The following is a 26,708-nucleotide window of genomic DNA, read 5'->3' as shown; positions in this document are numbered from 1 at the left end:
CTCTCTCTCTCTCTCTCTCTGTCTGTCTGTCTTTCTTTCCGTCTTTCTCTCTCTTTCACTTTTATTTTAGAAATAAGGTTTTGGTCTGTCACCAAGGCTGCTCTTGAACTCCTAGACTCAAGCAATCTTCCCACCTTGGCCTCCCAAAGAGCTGGGATTACAGGCATGAGCCACTGCACCCAGCCCTGCTTTCCTATGGTTTTCAGGTATCATTAATTTACCCTTGGAGGCACTTATGCCATCATAGTCCTTGAGAATAAATCCTCTGGAAATGGTTAGTCGTTTGTAGTTCCTAAGCCATTTCAATAATGGTAGAAGTAATATTAAATTACCATGTATCATTAAGAGACCTTGTGTTCCCAAATCTTCTTACTTTGTATACATTTAAACAATTTCCTTAGTAGTTATAATCCTCATATTATGAATATGAAAACTGCATGTCAGCTTTTGATTTGTCTTGCCTCCCCTTAACCTGAGCTGTTTTTTAAAAATTAAACTTTTTGAGATAATTGTAGATTTACATGCAGTTGTAAGAAGTAATACAAAGAGGAGCGCCTGTGTATCTTTTACCCAGTTTTTCCCTATGGTAGCATCTTGCAAAACTGCAGTACAATATCATAGTCAAGGTACTGACATTGATGCAGTCAGGATATAGAACATGTTAGTCACCACGAGGATCCCTCCTATTGCCCTTTTATAGACACCTCTCACCTTCCCATCCTTGACACTTGGCAACCACCAATCCTTTTCCCATTTCTATAATTTAGTCATCTTAAGAATGTCATATAAATTGAATGATACCATTTATAACTTTTTGGTTTTTTTTCCACTCCATGTAATTTCCTGAAGATTAATGTAGGTTGTTGAGTGTATCAACAGTTTGTTTCTTTTTATTGCTGAGTAGTATTCCAAGGTATAACAGTTTGTTTAACCTTTACCTGGTAAAGTACATCTGGATTGCTTCCAGTTTTCAGCTATTATGAATAAAGCTGTTACGAACATTTGTGTAAAGGTTTTTGTGTGAGCACAGGTTTTCGTTTCTTTGGGATAAATTCCCAGGAAAATAATGCTAGGTTATATGGTAGTTTCATGTTTAGATTTATAAGAAACTGCCAAACTGTTTCCCAGAGTGGCTGTACCATTTTACATTCCCACTGACAGTGTGTGAATAATCCAGTTTCTTTGCGTCCTTGCCAGCATTTGGTGTTGTCACTATTTTTTATCTTAGCCATCCTGATAGGTGTGCAGTGATATTTCATGGTTTTAAGTTGCATTTCCCTAATGCTAATGTTATTGAACATCTTTTCATGTACTTATTTGCCATCCGTATATCCTCTTTGGTAAAATGTCTGTGTCTTTTGCCTATTTTCTAATTGAATTGTTTGTATTTTTATTATTGGGTTTTGAAAGAGCCTGGGCTTTATAGATATCAATTTCAGCAATGTGGTATTCATTCCTTGACTCTGCCTTCCTGCCTTCCCAATACCTTATTCACGGTAACCCTCACGTCTGACTTGTATGATATATTGTAGCCTGAGAAAATCATGATTCCTTTCTGAATAGATCTGGAACAAAATACAGGTCATCTAAACTTGCTAGCAATCTTTTAAACATAAGATTCACATGTCATAAAATTCACCTCTTTAAAGTATACAAATCATTGTGTTTTAGCATTCACAAAATTGTACAAACATCACCAGTATGTAATTTCAGAACATTTTTATCACTGCAAAAATGAAATCTCATACCCATTAGCAGTCACTCTGCACTCTCCCATTTTCCCATTCCCTCAGCTCTTGGACACCACTAATCTACTTTCTTTCTCTACCAAATTGCCTATTCTGGACATTTCATATAAACAGAATTCTGCAATATGTGGCCTTTTGTGCCTGGCTTCTTTCACTTAGCATAATGTTTGAAAGATTCATCCATACTGTAGCATGTATTAATATTAGTACTTCATTTTTATGGCTAAATAACATTCCACTATACAGATATCCCACACTTTGTTTACTCATTCATCAAGTGATAGACATTTAAGTTGCTTCCACTTTTTGGCTATCATGTATGATGCTGCTATGAACATTTGTGTGTGAGTTTTTGTGTGGCTATATGTTTTCATTTCTCTTGGGTATATATCTAGGAATGAAATTAATTGCTGGGTTATATGGTAACTCTATATTTAACTGTTTGAGAAACTGCCAAATTGTTTCCCAAAATGACTGAACCATTTTATATTACCACCAGCAATATGTGAGAGTTCCAGTTTCTTTGCACCCTTAGCAACACTTGTTATTTTTTATTGTGTCCATTTGTGTTTTTTATTATGACCATCCTGGCAGTTAAGGAATAGTTCACTGTGGTTTTGATTTGCATTTCTTTAATGATAAATGATGTTGAGCATCTTTACATGTGTTTATTGGCCATTTGTATTTACTCGAAGAAATATCTATTTCAGTCTTTTCCTATTTTTAAATTGCATTATTTGATTTTTCATTGCTGAGTTTTAAGAGCTCCTTGTATATTCTGGGTGCCAGATGATTATCAGGTATCAAATTGGCAAATATTTTCTCTCATTTTGTGGGTTGTGTTTTCACTTTTTTGGTAGTGTTTGCTATGGTCTGAATGTTGATATTTCCCTCAAATTTGTATGTTGGAAATAATCCCCAATGCTATAGTATTAAGAGTTGGAGCCTTTGGGGGTGATTAGGTCATGAGGGCTCCACCATCATGAATGGGATTAGTATGCTTATAAAAGAGGCTCAAGGAGCTTGTCTCTGCCCTCCACCCTCTGAGGATGCAGCAACAAGGCATGATCCATGAGGAACAGGCCCTCACCATACACCAAATCTGGTGATGCCTTGATCTTGGACTTCCCAGCCTCCAGAACTATAAGCAATTGTATGTTTATAAACTACTCAGTTGATGCTATTTTGTTATAGCAGCCTAACGCTGATTAAGTCAGTGTCCTTTGAAGCACAAAAGTCTTTACATTTTGAATATGACCATTTTAACTGTTTTTTATTTGTTGCATTTACTTTGGTGTCTTAGCAATATTTTAATCAGTACTTTTTTGCTCATGATTATATCCCTCTCAATATCTTTTCCAGGTACACCCAATTCATGGCACATACCCAGACTCTCTCCAGTTCTCAATGCAAATGAGCTTGCCTCCTATTCTCTGAGAAAGTTGAGATTATTTGCCATAAATTCTTCAACTTCCCCTGTCTCGACTTAATAAGTTTCCATGTATTTTCACTCTTTTCCCTTTTATACTCTCTCTCTCTCTCTTTTGAAGTACAGGAATTTTCCTTTTCAAACTGAATATGTCCACCTGGTCCATTCCATCCCTCTTCTTCTTGGACTTTAATTCAGTGATTGATCTTTTTCTCCCCCCAGCATCAATAATATTTTGTTCTCTATTAATCTTTCTTTTCTGCCTTCATACAATCTCAGGTCTTTGTTGCCCCTTTAAGAAAAGAATGGAGGGGAGCTTTGCCCAATTTTATTTTTCCTTTAAGCTACCAACTTCTTTGACTCCTTCCCTTTACTTATAATCTTGAAAGAGCAGTTTCACTTCATCTAAAATATTGTAGTAACCCTCTCAGTGGCCTCCAAGTCCAAAGCCTCCCACTAGGACTCCTCTTACACACTTGCCATCAGATGAATCTTCCCAAAGTAAAGTTCTTATCACCTAACCCTCCTGCCTAAAAACTTCGATGACTCATTTAATATCAAGTTATCTATAGGACTTTCCAGCCTAATATTCAAAGCCCTTCATAACATGTTCTCTCAACTCTGATAGATCTGAACAACTCATTTTCCCTGAACACCCCTTGCCACTAGTTTCCTGCATAATGCCTGTTCCCCAGAATGCCTGTCTTCCTTCAGTTCTTACTATGGAAATTCTGTGTAAAACTTACTAAATGCCTTGAAGTCTCTGTTGGTCATCTCTTCCCCCTCCACCAGAGGGCACTCTCCAATCTTTGAATCCCTATCACATCGTGAACGACTATGTGGCCCTTATTATTTGACCTCGTATTATAGCTTTTGAAAGTAGATTGTGAATTCTCTGAAAGCAGAGACTTACCTATCTGTGGACCTCTCCAGCAGCCATCCAGAGCTGGTAGAGCTAGTAGGTATTGCTTGAATTGATTTATTGAGTTGAGTGTTTCTTGAATTATTTTGATTTAAATTGAAAACAAGAACCTAGACACCTATATCCATGATGAAAAATCTTGAAAAGATAAAGCAGAAGACATGGGGTAGACAGTGGGAGGTGAAGCTGAGAATGTCATTTATGCTTTAGCTTTACAGCAAATCAGAGCACCTGGAGTTCAAAACCTCATTTTCTGAGTGTCAGTTTTGTTTTGAAAACAATCAGTGCATAGCATAATTTACTCTTTAATCTCAAAACACTAAGAGTTAAGAAAAAAAAAGTGGAACTGGTTGAGTAAAATGATATAAAGTCACCTTATCTGACAAACTGTATCATCTGTTTTGAATGAAGGCCCTACAATTGTTGTGAAAGATGTCATGTTCATCTCCCAATTATGGAGATAAAAAGTAATGAGTTGCAGGAACTTTGCAAACTCTAAAGCACTGTATATAAGTTGACCTTTAAAGTTGAAAAATATTTCTTCCAAAATGTAGGTCAATTTATATGCTTACAGACTACTGTTAGCTGGTTGGTAGGTGGTAGCGGTCTCTCAGCTGGCTCTTTAAGGATGAGTGGGTCATGAAATCAGTATCACGACCAAAATCAATATATTCTCAAGGATAAACCCAGTTAAAAAGTTTTAAGTCAACCTGTGTACTAGATTGTAATCAACCTCCATCATATGCATAGTGTTATTAACTCTGTTGGGTATTCAAATGAGACTAAATCGATTAAATATTTACCTGTTTGGGTTGGGTAACTAAAGGTGCTTTTGTTTTATTATTTTTTAGGTCTTAATAGGAAAATGATACTCTTCGTTCTTTTATCCTTCCTTTTGGGCTCTTTGAATTGATTTCTAAATTGTAAATTCTTGGAAGCTGAGAAACTGTGCCATATATTTTTGTAAACCCTAGTCCTACCAGGACCTCTTTAGCATTATAATTATTCAGTAGTACCAATAATGATAGTCCTTAATATTTGTTGAGTGCTTAAGAGATAGACACTATACTAAGTACTGTATATTCATTATTTTGTTTAATTCTCATAGCAACTTTGTGAGTTATTTCAAAGGAAGAAATGAGACTTAAATAATTTGCCTAAGGTCACACACTGCATAGGTGACTGAGCCAGGTGGTCTGACTCCAGAGCCTATGATCTTAACCACTACACCATCTTCTTTAATAAATGTCTATTCTCAGTGATGCTAATTAGAACCAAGCTGTGTGCATGGCATATGTGCAGTGACATCCTGTCTATGTTTTTATTGTGTAATATACCCAGGATACTGTAAGCCCGCAGCTGGTGTCCATTAATGATAATGGTGTGGGAATTCAAAAATAATTTTCAGAGCATCTTGAGTACAAGACATTACATAATTTTCATTTTTCAGTGATCTTTAAATTCTGGGGCTTAAAAGGGTCTTGTTATTTGGTTACCCAAAATGTTTTCTTCTTTTTCTGAAAGTTGGATTTGAAATGGAGGTAATATAAGACTACAATGTGCTTTCTGATATTATTTCAGTAGGATTTTTTCACTTTTATTTTTTCTAAGCTTCTCTAAAGGGAGAGGTAGAGGCAACGTGTTTTGTTTTTTGTTTTTTGTTTTTTGAGACAGAGTTCACTCTTGTCACCCAAGCTAGAGTGCAATGGTGAGATCTTGGCTCACTGCACCCTCCGCGTCCCGGGTTCAAGCGATTCTCCTGCCTTAGCCTCCCGAGTACCTGGATTACAGGCATGCGCCACCACACCCAGCTAATTTTGTATTTTTAGTAGAGATGGGGTTTCTCCATGTTGGTCAGGCTGGTCTCGAACTCCCGACCTCAGGTGATCTGCCCGCCTCAGCCTCCCAAAGTGTTGGGATTACAGGTGTGAGCCACTGCACCTGGCCAATATATTTCTGTTTTGTTTGAAATTTTATGTTAATTTCTATATTTGTTGGGTTGTGTTCATTTTTCTTGAAAAATAACTCCCCAAATACAAAATGAACAAAGATAACAAAATATACTTCCAAACACCAGTTACTCAAAATAAAGAAATGTAAACCTTTTTTCACATTTGCTTTAGAAAATTTCTAAAATTATAAAGTTGAAGTTTCCTGGTTTCTCTTCCCAATTCTATTTTCATTCTTTCCTCCCTGAAGGCAATGACTGTCATAAATTTGGTTGGTAGTCATTCCATGTTTTATGCATATATTACAAAGATATAAATCCATAAACATTGTACAGTATTTTGCATATTTTAAATTTTACATACATTGTAATATACTATATTAATATTAAGCAACTGTTTTTGAGAGGAAAACAATTAAATCTAATGGAAAATATTCTCTTTCATTAATGTCAGAATCACCAAACACAGACAATAAAATTTACACATAAAATTGAAAATATCATGAGAGTGTTTACAAATACACATAACTTTGAGCAAGGCTTTACAAATCCTTCATACCATACAAAACAAATGAAAAAATAATGTCAATTCATTTCTGCCCCAAACCTAGTTCTTAAGAGAAAATTTGCAGGAAGAGAGGTATGAACAGTTTCACAGCATACATTTTCAAGAATTTTTTAAAAACTGAGACTCTAATGCCCAGAACAAGATAAACAGTACCCTTAGCAGTTAGTACTGTTAATAAGTCTCAGATACACAAAAATCAAATTTCAGAGGGCAAAGCATTTAATTACATTCCACAATGAACACTCTTGTGATTCATATAAAACATAGTTCTCTCCAATTTCTACACAAACTGCTCTTTTCTTAATTTATTTAATTAGCTGAACAATGAAATAAAGTTTTCGTTTTCAGCATTTATCTAAGATGTAGAAATAACAAAGTAGTTGCAATAAAGTGTATGAAATATTTAATAAGAATATATGAACATATAACCAAAATAAATTGTGAAAAAAGATAAAAGACTTTCATCTTCAAACAACCCATTTTTCTAAAATGAAAACAGCTTTCCAATGGGGAAAATATCTGCGGTTGAAATACAACTGTCAAGCAGTACTGAAGTTTTTTGCATTGTCTTTGGAATGAGAAATGATTACTTAACAGAAACTTAAACAGCATATACAAACGTTATATTGAATATTAAGCAACTTTTAAAACATTGCTTTCATATCTAATCTTCAGATCTAGTTCAAACATTGTATTCCATAGTTTGAATATATCACAATTTGTCCCATCTACCATTGCTGGATGTTTGGATGATTTTCATATTTTTTCTTTCATAGATGATTCTTCAGCGGTCATCCCTGTACATATCTTATTGTGTTCCTGTGTTTCAAGAGAAAGAAAAGGATTTTTGCATGACATACTGTAGTAAACAGAGGAGAGGTAAATGGCAGGGCTAACAGCCCACAGCCATCTTGAGAGCTGAAGGGATTGTTATTTAATCACACTTGTTAACACTTTGCCATATCATACATGCTAGGAAACTCTGCTCCAGGTTTTGTCTTATAAACTTTAATGTTTATATGAATCACCTGGTCATCTTGTTAAAATGCAGATTTTGACTCTGTAGGTCTGGGGATGGGCCTGAGATGCAGTGTTTCTAATATAAGTTCCCACGTGATGCCGATCCTTTGAGTAGCAAGGCTCTAGCTCTGTGCTGTCCAATGTGGTAGCCACTAGCCACACATGACTATTGAGCATTTAAAATGAGACTGGTCTGAGTTGAGATGTGCTGTAGGTGTAAAATACACATCAGATTTCTGAAGATTTCTTTGGTTTTGAGACAGCGTCTCCCTCTGTTGCCCAGGCTGGAGTGCAGTGATGTGATCACAGCTAACTGCAGCCACAGCCTCCTGGGATCAAGTGATCTTTGTGCCTCAGCCTCCAGAGGCTCTGGGACCACAGGTGCGTGCCACCACACCTGGCTAATTTTTTGATTTTTTTTTTTTTTAATTTTTTGTAGAGACAGGTCTCACCATGTTGCCCAGACTGGTCTTGAACTCTTGAGCTCAAACAATCCTCCTGTCTCAGCCTCCCACAGTGCTGGGATTACAGGTGTGAACACTATGCCCAGCTAAAATGACTTTCAAAGTCATTAAAGTCATAGGAAAATCCTAAAAAGTCATACTGATATTGATACTGGCAGTGGACTATGCCTAAGTTGATAATGTAATTTATCATCCATTCACTTTTGAGAGTAAAAGAGGATTTAAAAAATTATTATATAATTTTTTTGAGTACAGGGGACTCTACTGATGATATGCAACAAAGCAGGGCTCCCTAGGCCCCTCCCTGTTCAGGGAATCTGCATAGAAATTGTTAGGAGGGGAGATTCTCAGTGTGATGGGGGACTGAGTATGGCAGGGACTCCCCAGCAGCTGAGGTCCTCTTTCTTCCTCTTGTACTCTCACTGGGGCTGGTGGTCTGGGAGTCTTACTCTTTGGAGGCCATGTGGGCCATGAGGTTAACCACCCTGTTGCTGTAGCCAAATTCATTGTCATACCAGGAAATGAGCTTGAGAAAGTGGTGATTGAGAGCAATGCCAGCCCCAGCATCAAAGATGTAAGAGTGAGTGTCAACTGTTAAAGTCGGAGGAGACAACTTTGTGCTCAGTGTAGCCCAGGATGCCCTTTAGGCGGCGCTCTGATGCCTGCTTCGTTACCTCCCCTACCTCTGCCCCCAGTCCCGAGAGGAGTCTCATTCTGTTCCCCAGGCTGAAGTGCAGTGGTGCAACCTCAGCTCACTGCAACCTCGTCGCCTCCCAGATTCAAGTGATTCTCTTGCCTCAGCCTCCTGAGTAGCTGGGATCACCAGCATGCACCACCACGCCCAGCTAATTTTTATATTTTTAGTAGAGATGGGGTTTTGCCATGTGTCCAGGCTGGTCTTGAACTCCTGACCTCAAGCGATCCACCCACCTCGTCTTCCCAAAGTGCTGGAATTACAGGCATGAGTTTTACTGCACCTAGTCTGTTTCACTACCTTCTTGATGTCATCATATTTGGCAGGTTTCTCCGGACAGCAGATCAGATCCATGACTGACACAGTGGTGGTGGGGACATGGAAGGCCATGCCAGTGACCTTCCTGTTCAGCTCTGGGATGACCTTACCCACAGGCTTGTCAGTGCCAGTAGATGCAAGGATGATGTTCTGGAAAGTCCCACAGCCATTGTTGCAATAGTTTCCCAGAGAGGCCATCCACGGTCTTCTGGGTGTCAGTAATGGCATGGACTGTGGTCATGGATTCTTCTATGAAGCCAAAATTGTCGTGGATGATCTTGGCCAGGGGAACTAAGCAGTTGGTGGTACAGGAGGCATTACTGACAATCTTGAGGCCGTTTTTGTACTTCTCATGGTTCACACCCATTACAAACATGGGGACATCAGCAGAGGGGGCAGAGATGATGACCTTTTGGCTCCCCATCTAAATGAGTCCCAGCCTTCTTCATGGTAGTGAAGATACCAGTGGACTCCATGACATAATTAGTGCCAGCATCACCCCATTTGATTTTGGTGGGATCTCTCTCCTGGAAGGTGGTGATGGGATTTCCATTGATGACAAGTTTCCCATTCTCAGGCTTGATGATGCTGTGGAACTTGCTATGGGTGGAATCATACTAGAACATGTAGGCCATGTAGTTGAGGTCAACAAAGGGATCATTGATGGCAGCAATATCCACTTTGCCAGAGTTAAAAACAGCCCTGGTGACCAGGTGCCCAGTACAACTAAATTCCTTTACCCTGGCCTTCACCTTCACCATGGTGTCCCAGGGGTGCAGCTGGCCCTGCACAAGAAGATGCTGTTGTCAAACGGGAGGAGCAGAAAGCCTAATTTTCAAAACATTTATTTCTTGACTGAAAATTTGTTTTATACATTGGTGGACTTTAGACTATTTTATATTAAAATACATAAATACATGGATAAATTTATGCCAATAAATTTGACAACCGAAGTGACATTTCTTGAGAGACGTAAACAACCAAAGCTCACCCAGAAAGAAAAAGATAACCAGAGTAGCCCTATGTCTTTTAAAGAAATTTAATTAATGGTTTAAAATCTCAAAACCAAAAATAAAACTGTATTCCTAGATAGATTTACTTATACATTTTACTAGTTCTATACAAACTCTTCCTAGCTGGCTTTTTTAAAAAAGAAGCTAACAAACTGAAATCATGTGGAAATGGAAAGAATGTAGATAGCCAAAACAATTTTGAAAAAGAAAAGGCTGGAGATTTCACTCTCATTGATTTTAAGACTTAATATAAAGCACCAGTAATCAAAATCATATTGTTTAAGCTTAAGGATAGATATATTCATCAGTGAAACAGAATGGAGTCCAGAAATGGACTCACATATATACAGTCAATTGATTTTTTTTTAACAAAGGTACCAAGGAAAAATTAGATATCCATGTACAGTAACCTCAACCTTTACCATACTCCTTATACAAAAAAAAATTACAGTAGTCCCTCTGTATATGGGGGGATTCCAGGACCCCTTGAGGATACCAAAATCCCTTATATAAATGGTAAAGTATTTGCGTGTAACCTAGGTACATTTCCCATATACTTTTTTTTTTTTTTTGAGACAGAGTCTCACTCTGTTGCCCAGGCTGGGGTGCAGTGGTGCAATCTTGGCTCACTGCAACCTCTGCCTCCCGGGTTCAAGCAGTTCTCTGCCTCAGCCTCCCGAGTAGCTGGGATTATAGGCACCCACCACCATGTCTGGCTAATTTTTGTATTTTTAGTAGAGACAGGGTTTCACCATGTTGGCCAGGCTGGTTTCGAACTCTTGGACTCAAGTGATCTGCCTGTCTTGGTCTCCCAACGTGCTGGGATTACAGGCATGAGCCACAGAGCCCAGCCTGTAGCTACTAACTTTTGAAGTAATACTGATACTTCTTCAGAAAGACTGTGTCTTCTAGTTTTAATACTGGAAGTAGCATCTCTGTGGTCCCTATGTGTGGTATTCATATTCATAATCAACTTACTTGAGAAGGAAATTTGGGACTTAAATTTTTATTAAACATGAACTTTTAAAGTTTATTGCTGCCAAAATGTTTGTTGCAAAGTAAAAGGCATCACCAAACAAGAAAATAAAGTCTTTATTTACATCAGGAAAATAAATGATAAAATCACTGTGAAAGAGCATACAGACTACTGTCTAAATGTGTTGCAGCAAGGCTATTCAGATTGTATTTCCTGCACATGTATCTAACTTATGATTTCTCATATTTCCCACTGACCTCACTATCTGGCAGCCTAGCACCTTTGTGCATCTCACAAAAGACATGGTCAGGAAGAATGAACTGTCCCTAGCCACTCGTGTGCCTGTACAATTCATTTGTTCAGCAAGCATGTGCATGCCATCTTTGAAAGAGAAGTCTTACGTCCAGTATCAGAAAATGGTGGGGAAAAGTGACTGCTGGCAGTATTTCAGATGTACCACCATATGGAAAATGTTAATGCATCTCACCATTAGAAAAGACCATGACAAAGGCTGGAAATTTAAAGCAGAGATCCTGCAACGTTCATAACCACGCGCCCCAGCTTATTTTAATGCAACGAGTAATAATAATTTTTGAAAAGTTAACATTCTGATTCAAATCTCAAATGTCAAACTTTATGGACTTCCCTGACAGCAGCAGGTAAATTGGACTGGCATAACAGGCTGGGATGAGTAGTTACACATTTATGGCCTATATCAGAAGCTCTAAACAATTCAAAGTATAAAGGGTAATGATAATAGTCCAGCCAAAGGGCCAGACTAATAGTGAGAGACCACGGGCCACCCTTTACTGCTAAAAAGCAGTAATCTTGGTGAAGCTTGGGAGAACCCCACACTTTTCTTTAGGACGGAGGCTGTGAGAGCATCCAAGGGCATTACAGTTTGTCTACTTTAAGCCCAGACTGAAACCATAATCTCTTTCAAATGCATTGAGACTTGTCCCAGAAATCTGCCCCTAGATTTTGACTGTGAAGGAGTCAGAGTTAAGTCACTATGATATTGAGAAAAGCTGGAATGTCTAAGTTGTGGGAAGTGAGAGAAAAGAGAATATAATGATAAAATTGCATTGTAAATCACATGGAGTAGGGAGTCAGGAAGGACATAGGATTTCCCCATTGATGTATCTTTGTGTCAAGAGCTGAAAAATGTGAGAGGATACTGCCTTACTCTTCTGAGCTAATCAAAAACAGCAGCAAGTACACAGTGAAATAAGATTTAGTTGTTAAGTGGTAGGGAAGAGTGTTACAGTTTGAAAGTTTATATTGTGTACTAGACATTTTGTCTAAGTACTGTGGAGGATAGAAAAATATGAAACAGTTTCTTCCTGTTCACTGAGCCTATATATTTTTAAGGGATATAAAATGTTTGCAGACAGGGGCCTGTCTCAGTTCCTCTCTTAGAGCTCAAGCCCTTAATCCAACTACTCTCAGATTCAGATTTGAAGAATAAGTTAGTGTGCCAGGGATTTTTTCCTGTTTCATTATTTTATATAATTAAGTGGCTTCTCACTTTTCTTTTTTTTAGGCAGTTCTCATAGAATTATCATTTCTGTCTTTTAGCTGCCCTCTTGTTCCATTATGGAATGAAATTTCTGTTGTCCTAGGTCATCAGTGCATAAGCCATTTGGGGACTAAAAAAATAAGTGTGCTGTATAGTTGAGGATTTTATTATTTCTGCCCCAAATATTTTGACTTTAATTTTGAAGGGAATATTTCTAAGATGTACCTTTTTAAACAGAGAATGTTTATCTTACTTTATTCTTGATTCAAGGTCATGTTTAGGAATGTCAGTGTTCTGTGTTGTAGATATATATGGTGCAGGGCATGAAGCTGAATGATTTAATTTGTCACTGTAGAGCTCGGCACTGTCACAGCCTCTTCTCCCCTGGGTCCTTGAACTGCCTTGGTTGTCAGGCTTCTGGGTATCCTCCTAGAGTAGATACTAAGGAGCATGTCCTTAGGCACTCTTTGCATGCTGTCTTCCCTCGCTGCCTTCAAGGGCTGCTTATGAGCTGGTAACTCTTTGTCGGATTAGGCTGTAGAATGAGTTTCTTTTCTCCCTCTTTTGTAACTGGCTTTCTTATGTGCCAGTGTCTGCTACTTGCAACCTTGCTGCCTACTCTGTCATCATTTCGAACCTCTGCTTCTGCTTCTAGTCTCTGTTCTATCTGACAGCTCTCTCCTTCTTGTCTTCTCTTTCTCCTTTGTGTCGTAGACATTGTCAGCAAATCGGAAGAAGGCTTTTCCTACAAATAGCCAGTGCAGCTCTTTAGCACTTTCGGCTATTTTTGTTGCCAGGTGTTCAGGGACTTGATCTGAAACTTAAATACTATTTTTTTAAAGGTGTTTCTGAATTTGAAACCAGGGATTTGTCCAGAAACCTGTCTCTATATAAATGAAGTTTTACTTTACCTCTTATAAAATATAGTGACCCTGGTTGGGCACAGTGGCTCACGCCTGTAATCCCAGCACTTTGGGTGGCCGAGGTAGGTGGATCACAAGGTCAGGAGATCAAGACCATTCTGGCTAACATGGTGAAACCCCATCTCTACTAAAAATACAAAAAAAAATTTAGCTGGGCATGGTGATGTGTGCCTGTAGTCCCAGCTACTGAGGAGGCTGAGGCAGGAGAATCGTTTGAACCTAGGAGGCACAGGTTGCAGTGAGCTAAGATCACGCCACTGCACTCCAGTCTGGGTAAAAGAACAAAACTCCATCGGAAAGAAAGAAAGAAAGAAAGAGAGAGAGAGAGAGAGAGAGGAAAAGAAAGAAAGAAATACAGAGACCCATACTAAGAATATCTCTTGTTTTAAATAAGAGTAGAATAATTTAGTTTTTGTATTTATTATCCAGCCTATTGGCTTGATATTCTCAGATGTTTAAGGCCCAGAGAAAATTCCAGTTCTTCTATGAAGGCTTTCTTTACCTTTCTAGAACCTATGCAGACTCTATCATAGCATTTATTCACCTGGCCTTGAAATGTGCATGTTCTCTCCCTTAAAGACTCTTTGAAATCGTGGAGGGGGTGGGAATCTATTTGTATCATCTTTATATTTCCCTCTTTACTACAGCTCTTAAGACAATACCTTGTATATAATAGCTTTCTCCAAAATGTTCTGTTGAGTTGGATAATCTGCTCACTCCCAGGTCCCTTCTGTAGTTTGTGATTGATGCTAATTGAGGGTTCTTCCCACCAAATGTGTCATCTTGCATTTGCTCACATTAAAACTTCTCTGCCAGTTGCACAGGTTTCCAAGTTTTTCCTGTTGTCTGTCCCCAAAGATCCTGGCTCTTTGCTGCTGGGGAAATTTAGTGTCAAACAGAAATAAATAAAGTTAATGTATGCTTCCCCTTCCAGAGTCATTTAAAAGATAAAATCTTTTAAAATGCTCTGTTCTTATAGAAAATGTCTATTTGTTCTTCACATATTTTGCCTCTGAGCCAGTTCACTCCCCACAATAAAACAGCCCCATTACTTTTAAAAAGAGCTTTATTGAGATATAATTTACACATCATATAATTTATCTATTTAAAGTACATAATTCAGTGGCTTTAAGTTTATTCACAGAGTTGTACAACCATCACCACAATATAATTTTAGAACATCTTCATGACCCCCAAAAGAAACCTCATGCCCCTTAGCAGTCACTCCACAGTTCCCCAGCTTCCGATCTGAGGCAAACCACAAATCTACTTTCTGTCTCTATAGACTTGCCAGTGCTGGACATTTCATATAAACAAAATTATACCTACCATGTGTGGTCTTATGTGACTGGCTTCCTTCACTTGATACTGCTTGATATTCGGTTTTTAAAAATATTCTTGTATTTGTAACTTCTCCTCAGAACAGATGTGGTCTTATACTTCTGTGGCCTGGTTTTATTGGATTTGTGAGATTTGGTTAAGTTGAAGAATATACTGTTTCACATCAGATAACATTGGCTGCTGATGATAATGAAAATGGCCCTGTTTCAGAGCTAAGATTAGGTTATAGATGTATTTCATAAAGCTGATCCAAACTATGGATGTGGTCAAATGAATTGGGATATTTAGGACTCCATGGTTTTCACACTGACCCATTTTCCAATGGGTTGTTTGAGGCTTTGAGGTTTTTAATTCCTAAGGATCATAAAGCACTGGAACTGGAAGGGACCCAGCAGTCATGAAGCTTAGTCCCTCTTCTCTAACTCCTATCTCATTTTACAGAATTCAGAATGTTCGTTGTTCAAGATCAAATAGCTAATTAATAACAGAACCAATTATAGCCAGATTAGAACTAATGTGTGTCAGTTCGTAATCCAAGGTTCTTTACTTCTTTTTGGATTTTGTTGCTATTGTATCCTGGGTTCTCCAGAAACAAGAGACTGACTGGAAATTGAGTGAAGCTTTATTTGGCTGTACAATTTCAAAACAGTAAGAGTGAAGGAAAAGACATGAGAAGCTGAGAAGCAAAGCATGGTGATTAGATTACCATGTTAGTAATTGTGGCATGATGATCCTCAAAGAGACACAGCTGGTTATTCAGCAAGTACATGTGCTTGACTATGTGCAATATCTCCAGATAGAATAGATAGAACAGTTCATGAGAGCAAAGAGGGAGAGGGAATTTATCTGCCCATCTCCTCTCTGGCTGCTGTTTCCCATTATCAAAGGTCAGTCTTTAGAGAGTTAACTCACAGTTCTGAGTGGTGTCATCCTACCCTTCTACTTGGAAAGCCAGATTCCATGCCCTGGTGAAGGATTTCATCCAAGTTTGGAAGTAGTAGGAGAATCCAGAAGCTCCAGGTATGTAGTTAATTTGTAGTCAATAGGGAGGATCTCCTCCTCCCTCTATAATGTCCCCGGTTGTCCTCAGGGATGCTCAGGCAATGGTGTGGAGGGAAACTGAGAAGGTGTTTAAGGGACAGTGAGACAATGGTGTGGAGGAGAACCGAGGAGGTGTCTGATACACCTCCCAAGACAGTGTTCTTCCTAGCCTAGGTTTCTGAAGTCATCTTTTATGAGCAAGATGGCCCCTTTAGCTAGTGTAATTGAAGGAATTACTTAAATTGACAGTCATGCTTTTTTTCTAAGGAGACATTTTTTCACACTGCCATGGCTGACGCTTTTTAGAGTATTGAAACATGTAACTAAAACTATCATTAGGAAACTTGTTCTCTTGGCCATCTCTCTTTTCTAGAAAAAAGAAAACACCTGGAAAGGCTTTTCAGAATTATAATTCCTTGGTACCTGGATTTCTGTGTAGGTTGCCCCACATGTGGAGATTTCCTCAATCAATTCAGTTCTTATTCTTCTTTCCAGATGAACTGACTAGCCTATATTGAGATTTCTCCTGCTTTGACTACTTCGAGTTTATTGTCACTATATTTGCCCTACCCTCTTTAATTTAAATATTACTTCGGATTTTTCTATCCTGATTTGATTATATGCTAGTTTTCCTCCTGGATATCTGTAATTTTTGGGAATCCTCCTACTGCCTTGAATTTTAAATGCTTGTTGACTACCTAAATATAAGCTGGAGTATTTGTTCTAGGCCAAGTTGTCAGAAAGAATTTGGGCAGTGGACAAAGAAATAATTAAAGCTTTAAGTTCTTCAGCGAATAACTGCAAATGAAAATGTTAAAGTTAGTTGTTTCGAAAGGTTTGAAGATGAGAGAGAATCATATGTTGATTAATGAATAAGGGAGGAGGTTATTTCAATTTGGGGACAAATGGGAAGAAATACCAGGATAAGGAGGTAAAATGGTGGTTAGAAAATACCTGGTATAGAAAACGAAGAAGATCATGCAAAGAAAGGAAGATTTATAATCATGACGTTTATAGAATTAGAGAATCGTCAGAGCTTGAGGAGGCCTTAGAAATAATTTAGCTTAATCCAGTTAATGTATAGCTGAAGAAACTGAGGCTGAAAGAGGTTAAGTGACTTAAGGTCACACAATAGCTAAGATCAGAGCCCAAGATTTGAACTGAGGCCTTTGGATTGCAGATGGTTGTACCACTGTACCACAGAGTACCACAGCTACTTTAAGAATGTTTCGTATTTCCTTTCCTGAAGAATTGTTTTTACTATTTGGTGGCTTTTTCATAGCAATATTTGGTAAAATTTAAAGGACTTGATTTTAATTTATTTTAATGTTTTAAAATGCATTGCATATTAAAGCTTGTAGTGTATATGGTGACTTTACGTTGACAGTATAGTGTCAGTTACAGGGCTTCAGCAAGCAAATGAGATCTTCTTAGTAGCTGAGGATAGTGCTAATCTTTTAATAAAAGCACTTTAGTGGTTGCTTTTGTCATAAAAACGTAGACCACTCTCTAAACCCAAATCAAGTTATGAAAGACTCCAGTGTTTTTCCAGAGTCCAAATAATTGTTTTCATGTTTGATCCTTCTACAGTGCTACTACTAGTCTATAAGGTGCCAGAGTCATTATTCCTGGGCCAAGTAAAAAAGTAAAATAAGACACAAACAACTTCCACCCCAGCTACCCACCCTAGCTCCTGGTCACAAAACTTTGTGAGAGAAACAGGGCTACATTTCAGATCCCATAGCCAGGTGCCTTTGAGCAGTGCACAAACTGTGCAATTTTTTTTTGAGACAGAGTCTTGCTCTATCACCCAGGCTGGAGTGCAATGGTGCGATCTCAGCTCACTGCAGCCCCCATATCCCAGGTTCAAGAAATTCTTCTGCCTCAGCCTCCTGAGTAGCTGGAATCACAGGCGTGCACTACCACACCCGACTAATTTTCGTATTTTTAGTAGAGATGGGGTTTCACCATGTTGGTCAGGCTGGTCTCAAACTCCTGACCTCGTGATCTGCCCACCTCGGTCTCCCAAAGTGCTGGGATTACAAGTGTGAGCCACCGTGCCCAGCCAGCTCCACTCTTTTGGAAGCAGATCCTTGTGTACCTTTCATCCTTGTGATTCTGGTATTACCCTTTTGAAAACTGACATATCACTCACAGTTTTATCCTTAAGAGTTTACATATGATTAAAATATGGGTAGAATCTAATTAGAGGATTATTAATATATTCTCCAAAGAATAGAAATCAGTTATAATTCTATAGAATTATTATAGCTAGAATAATTCTATTCTTTGGCGGACAACCCCTATGAAAATATCATTCAGTTGATGGTTACAATCTGTTAAACAATTATTTGTATTAGATGTTTTTGCATTCACTCAAGAGTCAGTTTCTATCATGAAGATGTTATTTGTCATGGAATTAGTTAATGTATATTTGAAGGGACTGTGGTAAAATCTGGCAGGCTTGGGATTTTTATGGTTGCAAAGAGTTGTTCCAAATGGCTCTGGAGAGCAGACGATTGCAGGGAAGATAAGAGGTTGGGATAAAAGCTGCTCCCACACCCTGAGGTGGAAAATTCTGACAGACACTGCCTTAGCCAGGCAATGAAGATCAGCATTAACAGTGATAAATGTTCATAGTATTACCCTTGATATGATGTGATAAAAATGGCACTTTATCTCTGTAGTTCTTCCTCCTCATAAAAACCTATATGCTCAGTTAATCATGAGGAAAACATGAGACAAATCCCCACTGAGAGACATTCTACGAAATACTTGACTAATACTCCTCGAAACTGTCAAGATCATAAAAAAAAAAAAAACAAGGAAAATCTAAAAAACAGTAACAGCCAAGAGGAGCCTAAGGAGACATGACTACAAAATATATTGTGAGATCCTAGAATAGAAAAAGAGCATTAGGTTAGAACTAAGGAAATGTGAATAAAGTATGGATTTTATTTTATAATAATAATATTGGTTATTGTCACACATGTGCTGTACTAATGCAAGATGTTAATAGGAAAGGAAACTGGATATCAGATATATTGGAAGTCTGTACTATGTTTACAACTGTCAATCTTTAAAACTGTAATATCTTTAAAACTGTTCTTAAATAAAAATTATTTAAATGTTTTTTTAAAAAGTGACTGGGCTGGGTGCAGTGGTTCATGCCTGTAATCCTAGCACTTTGGGAGACTGAGGGGGGCAGATCACATGAGGTCAGGAGTTGAAGACCAGCCTGGCCAACATGGCAAAACCCTGTCTCTACTAAAAATACAAAAATTAGCTGAGTGTAGTGGTGCACACCTGTAATCCCAGCTACCAGGGTGGTGGAGGCAGGAGAGTCACTTAAATCTGTGAGGCAGAGGTTGCAGTGAGCTGAGATTACGCCACTGCACTCCAGCCTGGGCGACAGAGCGAGACTGTCTCAAAAAAGAAAAAAAGGCCAGTGTGCCTCACACCTGTAATTTGGGAGGCTGAAGCATGAGGATCACTTGAACCCAGCAGTTCAAAACCAGGCTGGACAACATAGCAACACATCCCTACCAAAAAAGAAAAAGCAGCCAGGCATGGTGGCATGTGCCTGTAGTCCCCAGCTACTCGGGAGACTGAGGTAGGAGGATAGCTTGAGCTCAGGAAGTTGAGGCTGCAATGAGCCATGGTCACACCACTGCACTCCAGCCTGGCCGGCAGAGTGAGACTTTATCTCAAAACAAAAAAGAAAAAGAAAAATACTCTTTAATTATCAGATACTCCTCAAGTATAACTTCTCTATCATTTTTTTCTTTCTAGTGTTTTGAATTTTATTACTTGAGCTGAAATATTCTAAAGATGTAACCACTCTCTTTTTTGCACACTGCTTAAGATGAGAAGAAATCATTTATATGGAAACTAGAATAGCTGATATTCCAGACTAAAGTAATAAGCTTCTGCATTAATAATTCATAGATGTAATTTTTGTGAAAGATATGGTTTATTCTAATCTTCTGGTGTTCCTAAATTTGATTTTTTTTAAGTTTATTCACTAAACTAAAATTTATTGTGGTCATATTCAGGGTGATATGGGGTCAGGAAGGTTACTTGTACACAGATCCTGCCCACAAGAAGATTATTGTTTAGTGCTGGAGACAAGACATGTTTATAAGCAACTAAATCATAAAGTAGAGGTTTATAACTTTCCAATAAAGATGTTGATAAAATAACTATCCAAAATCAGTAATGGAAGAGATGATTCCCAATTGGAGAGCTCTGGGAAGGTTTCATAGAGGAATTAGTAGGTTGACCTAGACTTGAATAATTTCAGATTCCTCTGAGTCAAGAGTTATGTATTACTGATATATGTACTTCCAGCACATAGTAGGTATTAAATAACATTTGTTGAATGACTGAAGGATTTTAAATGCAAATGGAGATGAGAGAAAGGACAAGGAAAGATATTCTAGTTCTACCTATTGCTTGTAACAATGTTGTATAAAACAAATATCTATTCTTTTTTTCTTATTGATTCCTCATTTGATAAATGAGTTAATTTAATTATGTCACTTTCCATTTTTACATCTCAACAAATATATTATTTATAAATATATTGTTTGCAAAGGCTTTTTTCTTTTTTTGAGACGGAGTCTCGCTCTGCCCCCAGGCTGGAGTGCAGTGGCGCGATCTCGGCTCACTGCAAGCTCCGCCTCCCGGGTTCTCCTGCCTCACGCCATTCTCCTCCCTCAGCCTCCTGAGTAGCTGGGACTACAGGCGCCCGCCGCTACGCCCGGCTAATTTTTTTGTATTTTTAGTAGAGATGGGATTTCACTGTGTTAGCCAGGATGGTCTCGATCTCCTGACCTCGTGATCCGCCCACCTCGGCCTCCCAAAGTGCTGGGATTACAGGCGTGAGCCACCGTGCCCGGCCAACAAAGGCTTTTTATAGTTACTTTTTGATGGCTGGAATATGGAATGAAGGAGCAAAGCCAGCCCTTTATTCACTAGGGTTACTCTGTTTTTTAAGGAGCCCACTGTCCAGCTTGAGGTTTATTCGGGTTACTTATACTTTTGTGTGCCTTATTTCTTTAAGCTACTTTGAAGCTTGTGGAAGTATCTGTCAGGTGATGGTACAGATTCCAGGAGAAGTAAAACTCAATTGAATGAGTGGTCTACTTCTTAACAACTGGTTAGAGTTCTGGTTTGGGAGCTTAAAACTATGTTTGAAATAAAGATCGCATATCATCTGTGGATTTCAGTTGTGTAGGCTATCTCCCTCATTTCTGTGGATAATTAAGACATGGTTGATAGCACATGCCAGCCATTTTTAGGAGGGTTTCCCTCCTAAAATAGTGTTGGTTGCACTATTGTAATTTGTTTTTAAATTGACCCAACTTTTAAATCTATAGGCAATAACAACAATGTATGCTGCCTTTCCCCCAAGAACTGCAAAGTGGCTTAGCAGTGGATTTCTAGGTATATGATTATATTCAAAATTAGTGTAGGTATGAGATCAAAATCGTAATGAGCCTGGGCATGGGGGCTCACACCTGTAATTCCAGCACTTTGGGAGGCTGAGGCAGCAGATTACTTGAGCCTAGGAATTCAAGACCAGCCTGGCCAACATAGCGAAACCCTGTCTCTACTAAAAATACAAAAATTAACCAGGCAAGGTAGTGAGCACCTGTAATTCCAGCTGCTTGGGAGGTTGAGGCGCAAGAATCGCTTGAACCTGGGAGATGGAGGTTGCCGTGAGCCGAGATCACACCACTGCACTCCAGCCTGGGAAACAGAGTGAGATTCTGTCTCAAAAAAAAAAACCAAAATAGATAAATTGGACTTCATCAAAATAAAAAACTTTGTGCTGCAAATGTCACCCATAAAGTAAAAAGACAACCCACAAAATGGGAGAAAATATTTGCAAATCATGTAACTGATAAGGGACTCATATCCAGAATATATGAAGAACTCTTACAACTCAATAATGAAAATATAGCCCAATAACAAAAGGGCAAAGGATATGAATAGACATTTCTCCAAACAAGATACAAAAATGGCCAATAAGCACATGAAAAGATGCTCCACATCATTAGTCATAGGGAAAATTAAAATCAAAACGACAGTGAGATACCACCTCATACCCATTAGGATGGCTATAATTAAATGGATAGACAAACCTTGCTTGGGAGGATGTGGAGAAACTAGCACTCTCCTATACTGCTGGTAGGAATAGAAAATGGTATAGCCACTTTGGAAAACAGTTTGGCAGTTCCTGAAGAAGTTAAACTCTATGTTTATGGAGTTACCATGTGACCCAGCAATACCACTCCTAAGTTGGCAACCAAGAGAATTGAAAATAGATGTCCACACACAAATTTGCTAATGAACGTTCATAGCAGCATTTTTCATAGTAGCTTAAAAGTGGAAACAACCCAAATGGCTATCCACTGAGAAAAGGATAAACAAAACGTGGTATATCCATGTAATAGAATATGATTTTGCAATAAAAAGAAAGTACTGATACATACCACAACATAGATGAAACTTGAAAAAGTTATGGTAAAACCCAAAGGGCCACAAGTCATATGATTCCCTCTTTATAAAATGTCCAGAATAGGCAAACCATTAGAGACAAAAAAGAAATTAGTTGTTGCCAGACACTGGTAGGGATTAGGAAAGGTGTTGGCAGGAATGAGAATTAGCTGCTAATGGATACAGGGTTTCTTTTAGGAGGGACAAAAATATTCTAAAATTAGATTGTTGTAAACATATCAAAAATCATGGAATCGTGCACTTTAAATGGTGAATTTTATGATAGGTAAAGTATATCTCAATAAATCCATTTTTAAAAAAGAATTGTCGTGGATGTTTGTATTATAAAATTTATTGATCTTTATGATAGGGAAAGGGTCACCCCATCAACACATAACATTTAAAACTTTCCACAGGCCTAGGAACATTAAGCTAAAGGACAAATCAGACAGCAGGCCAGAGGGCACCCATGTCTGGCCTAGTAATTGGTCAGAGGAAGTTTAAACAGTTTTTTCTTTTTCGAGACAGGGTCTTACTCTGTCGTCCAGGCTGGAGTGCAGTGGCGCAATCTCAGCTCACTGCAACCTCTGCCTCCTGGGTTAAGTGATTCTGCTGCCTCAGCCTCCCACATAGCTGGGATTACAGGAGCCCGCCACCAGGCCTGGCTAATTTTTTTGTATTTTTAGTAGAGACGGGGTTTCACCACGTTGGCCAGGGTGGTTTTGAACTCCTGACTTCAAGTGATCCGCCCACCTTGGCCTCCCGAAGTGCTAGGATTACAGGCATGAGCCACTGCATCCGGCCTTAAACAGTTGTTTCATTGACTTAACAGTTGGATTGTTTCCTAAGAGGATGTCCTCACAGTGAAGATGACACTGGCATGCTAGACATCTATAGCAAAATCTGAATTAATATCTTCTAAAAATGGTTCCAGTTGGTATTCAGTGTAGAAAGGTTATAGGATAATCTTTTCTTAGGCTACATGGATGTCTAGTTTTTGATATTTTCAAATTAAGGGAAATTGAACTTGGCTAGCCTTATATAACTTCCAAATGTATTACATTATGTATTGTAGTGTTTCCAAGAATTTGCAAACACTAAAATGTTAAAAGGTTAGGAACTGCTTAGAAAAACTATAGTGCCCATTGCTATTCTTGGAAAAGTAATTACACCAACATTGTATTTTAATTCCAGTGCCAAAAAAATGTGTGTCAGAGTCAGCTAGCAAACACCAGGAAAGCTGCTATGAAGGAAGATTGGAAATTTAAATTCATATTAGCCTCTTGAGCCAGTATTTGTGCATAGCCCATTGTACTTTTCTATTTGCCTTGAGTTGGCACTGGTAATTAGACACCGAATAAACCTTAAAGACATAAATGAACGTGCATATGGTATGGAAATGTGTAAGGATATGGAAGTGTCTTTGGTGCAATAAAGCTCATAATGCATTTTCTGTCATTTGTCGTCAAAATTATTTTTTTCACTATGTGCGGCTTGTCTACTTCTATTCTTGCTGTGAGGTATTTGTAGCTACTTATTAATTCCCCTTTTTATTTTCTCTTGAGTTCTCTCCTACTTGTTCCTTATTCAGGGTTAAATTTAAAATGTCCCAATCTTTTTCTTTGGGGAATATTTAAGAACAGAAGACTGTGACATCACTCCGTCATCTTCAATGAAAGGAGAACCTCATTCATTCATTCATTCATTCTGGAATTATTTATTATGTACTCTATGCCAAGTATTATGCTAGGTGTTGGGTGTTTCTAAATTAATCAAGGAGATGCCTGCAGAGCTGAGTTCTGAGGTACTGTTTAAAGTAACATTTCGGTGCTATGCATAATGATAGCAGCAAAGAGACTATGCAATAGTAGGTCAGAAGAAACAAAATAATTCCACTGAACTATCTGTGACAGAGTAATAAATGAAAACAGACCTTGTTCAAGCCTTGATCATGAGCTGAAGGAATAACTGCATTTCCTATTAGTCAGATAGTGCTTTGACCTGATATTAAAGTCATCTGTTCTCATATTTAGGGTACAACAGCATTGTATTCACTTACCAAAGAGAATGGGTGACAAACACTACATTTCTTCTTTCTACTCTTCTCCTTCTGCCCTTTCCTAACACTCTGAATGCTGTTTCTAACCACTCCTATCATTTTGTTTCTCCTCCTCCTATATTACTGTACTGTCTGTTGAAGAATAGTCTTTATTACTAGTTTTATTGTCACTGATATTTCTTAATAAATCATCTGATCTTCCATGTTGAATTTAAAGGATATACATGCATATACAAATATGTACACAGGCGTAGTAAACTTTTCCACTTTCCTCTGTTTTTGCTTTTTTTCATTGATTATCGTTGATGTGGGTTGATCAGTCTTTTGGTATGAATCATTTAAGCGTAGTCAAGATACTCCAGAGAGGGGAAGTGAATGTCAGAACTTACTAGCTATTTCTCTTTTGTTAGAAAAGACAGCATGACAGGAAAATGAGTCCTTGCCATAAATGCCATGTTCAAAAATCTAAGGTTAAATTGGAAAATATCTGGGATAAATGATGGAATTTGCTAATTATTTACTTCCTGGACACATCTGACTGGGTAATCCAAGATAGACTGAACTTGACCTAATTGAATTTTGTAAATGATTGAATAAGACTATACTTTACACTGAACTGAACATTTAGTTGTTTTTTTCCCCCACTAACTCGTGAGTATAGGAAGGAGAGTCAGATTAGTTCTAAATGAAATGAAGAAATTTTATTTTTCTCTCCACATCTGAGTTATAGTGTGAGTTATGTGTCACAGTTTTATTTATGGGGGACGGAGAGGATGTATAGTCTTTAAAGCAGTCTGGGACAGAAAACTTAGAGAGGAAATGAACATAGAACATGTCGTATTAGGGAAACAGAGGGAATGAGAATTTTTTTTTAATACTTTAAGTTCCGGGGTATATGTGTAGAACGTGGAGGTTTGTTACATAGGTATACATGTGCCATGGTGGTTTGCTGCACCCATCAACCAGTCATTTACATTAGATATTTCTCCTAATGCTATTTCTCCCCTAGCCCCCAACTCCCCAACAGGCCCCAGGGTGTGATGTTCCCATCCCCTGTGTCCATGTGTTCTCATTTTTCAGCTCCCATTTATGAGTGAGAATGGAGGGTGTTTGATTTTCTGTTCTTGTGTTAGTTTGCTGAGAATGATGGTTTCCAGCTTCATCCATGTCCCTGCAAAGGACATGAACTCATCCTTTTTATGGCTGCATAGTATTCCATGGTGTATATATGCCACATATTCTTTATCCAGTCTATCATTGATGGGCATTTCGGTTGTTTCCAAGTCTTTGTTATTGTGAATAGTGCCACAATAAACATATGTATGCATATGTCTTCATACTACAATGATTTTATAATCCTTTGGGTATATACCCAGTTAATGGGATTGCTAGGTCAAATAGTATTTCTAGTTCTAGATCCTTGAGGAATCGCCACACTGTCTTCCACAATGGTTGAACTAATTTACACTCCCACCAACAGTGTAAAAGTGTTCCTATTTCTCCACATCCTCTCCAGCACCTGTTGTTTTCTGACTTTTTAATGATTGCCATTCTAATTGGCATGAGATGGTATCCCATTGTGGTTTTGATTTGCATTTCTCTAATGATCGGTGATGATGAGCTTTTTGTCATGTTTGTTGGCTGCATAAATGTCTTCTTTTGAAAAGTATCTGTTCATATCCTTCATCCACTTTTTGATGGGGTTGTTTTTTTCTTGTAAATTTGTGGTAGAATTAATCATTGGAGCCATCTAGACCTGGACTTTTCTTTGTGGGAAGTCTTAAAATTATTTGTGTAATAGCCTATTCAGCTGCTTTATTTCTACTTGAGTCAGTTTGGGTAGTTTGTGTCTTTTTAGGAAGGTCAATTTTGGAATAAGTGCGATGTGGTGCTGAGACGAATGTATATTCTGTTGATTTGGGGTGGAGAGTTCTATAGATGTCTATTAGGTCCACTTGGTGCAGAGATGAGTTCAATTCCTGGATATCCTTGTGAACTTTCTGTCTCGTTGATCTGTCTAATGTTGACAGTGGAGTGTTGAAGTCTCCCATTATTATTGTATGGGAGTCTAAGTGTCTTTGTAAGTCTCTAAGGACTTGCTTTATGAATCTGGGTGCTCCTGTATTGGGTGCATATATATTTAGGATAGTTAGCTCTTCCTGTTGAATTGATCCCTTTACCATTATGTAATGGCCTTCTTTGTCTCTTTTGATCTTTGAAG

At 38.3% G+C, this 26,708-nt stretch overlaps 1 protein-coding gene and 1 pseudogene across 4 annotated transcripts in view; one reads left to right on the top strand and one right to left on the bottom strand.

The window, feature by feature from the left end:
• FRMD5 (FERM domain containing 5) overlaps window positions 1-26,708 on the top strand; it is a 348,152-nt gene that overhangs the window by 137,713 nt on the left and 183,731 nt on the right. Inside the window, exon 2 of one of the 4 annotated variants that reach the window (XM_017861043.1) lies at window positions 7,392-7,494. The exons of the other annotated variants lie outside the window; for them this stretch is intronic. The gene's annotated coding sequence lies outside the window, so the exon portion shown is untranslated. The remainder of the gene's footprint in view (window positions 1-7,391; window positions 7,495-26,708) is intronic. 4 annotated transcript variants of the gene reach the window in all.
• LOC108521305 (glyceraldehyde-3-phosphate dehydrogenase-like) lies at window positions 8,545-9,818 on the bottom strand (annotated as a pseudogene).

This window comes from Rhinopithecus bieti, unplaced genomic scaffold, assembly GCF_001698545.2.
Source record: "Rhinopithecus bieti isolate Rb0 unplaced genomic scaffold, ASM169854v2 scaffold_55715, whole genome shotgun sequence".
Lineage (NCBI taxonomy): Eukaryota > Metazoa > Chordata > Mammalia > Primates > Cercopithecidae > Rhinopithecus > Rhinopithecus bieti.
Note: the sequence above shows the minus strand (reverse complement) of the source record. Positions and strands in the feature narration are given on the sequence as shown.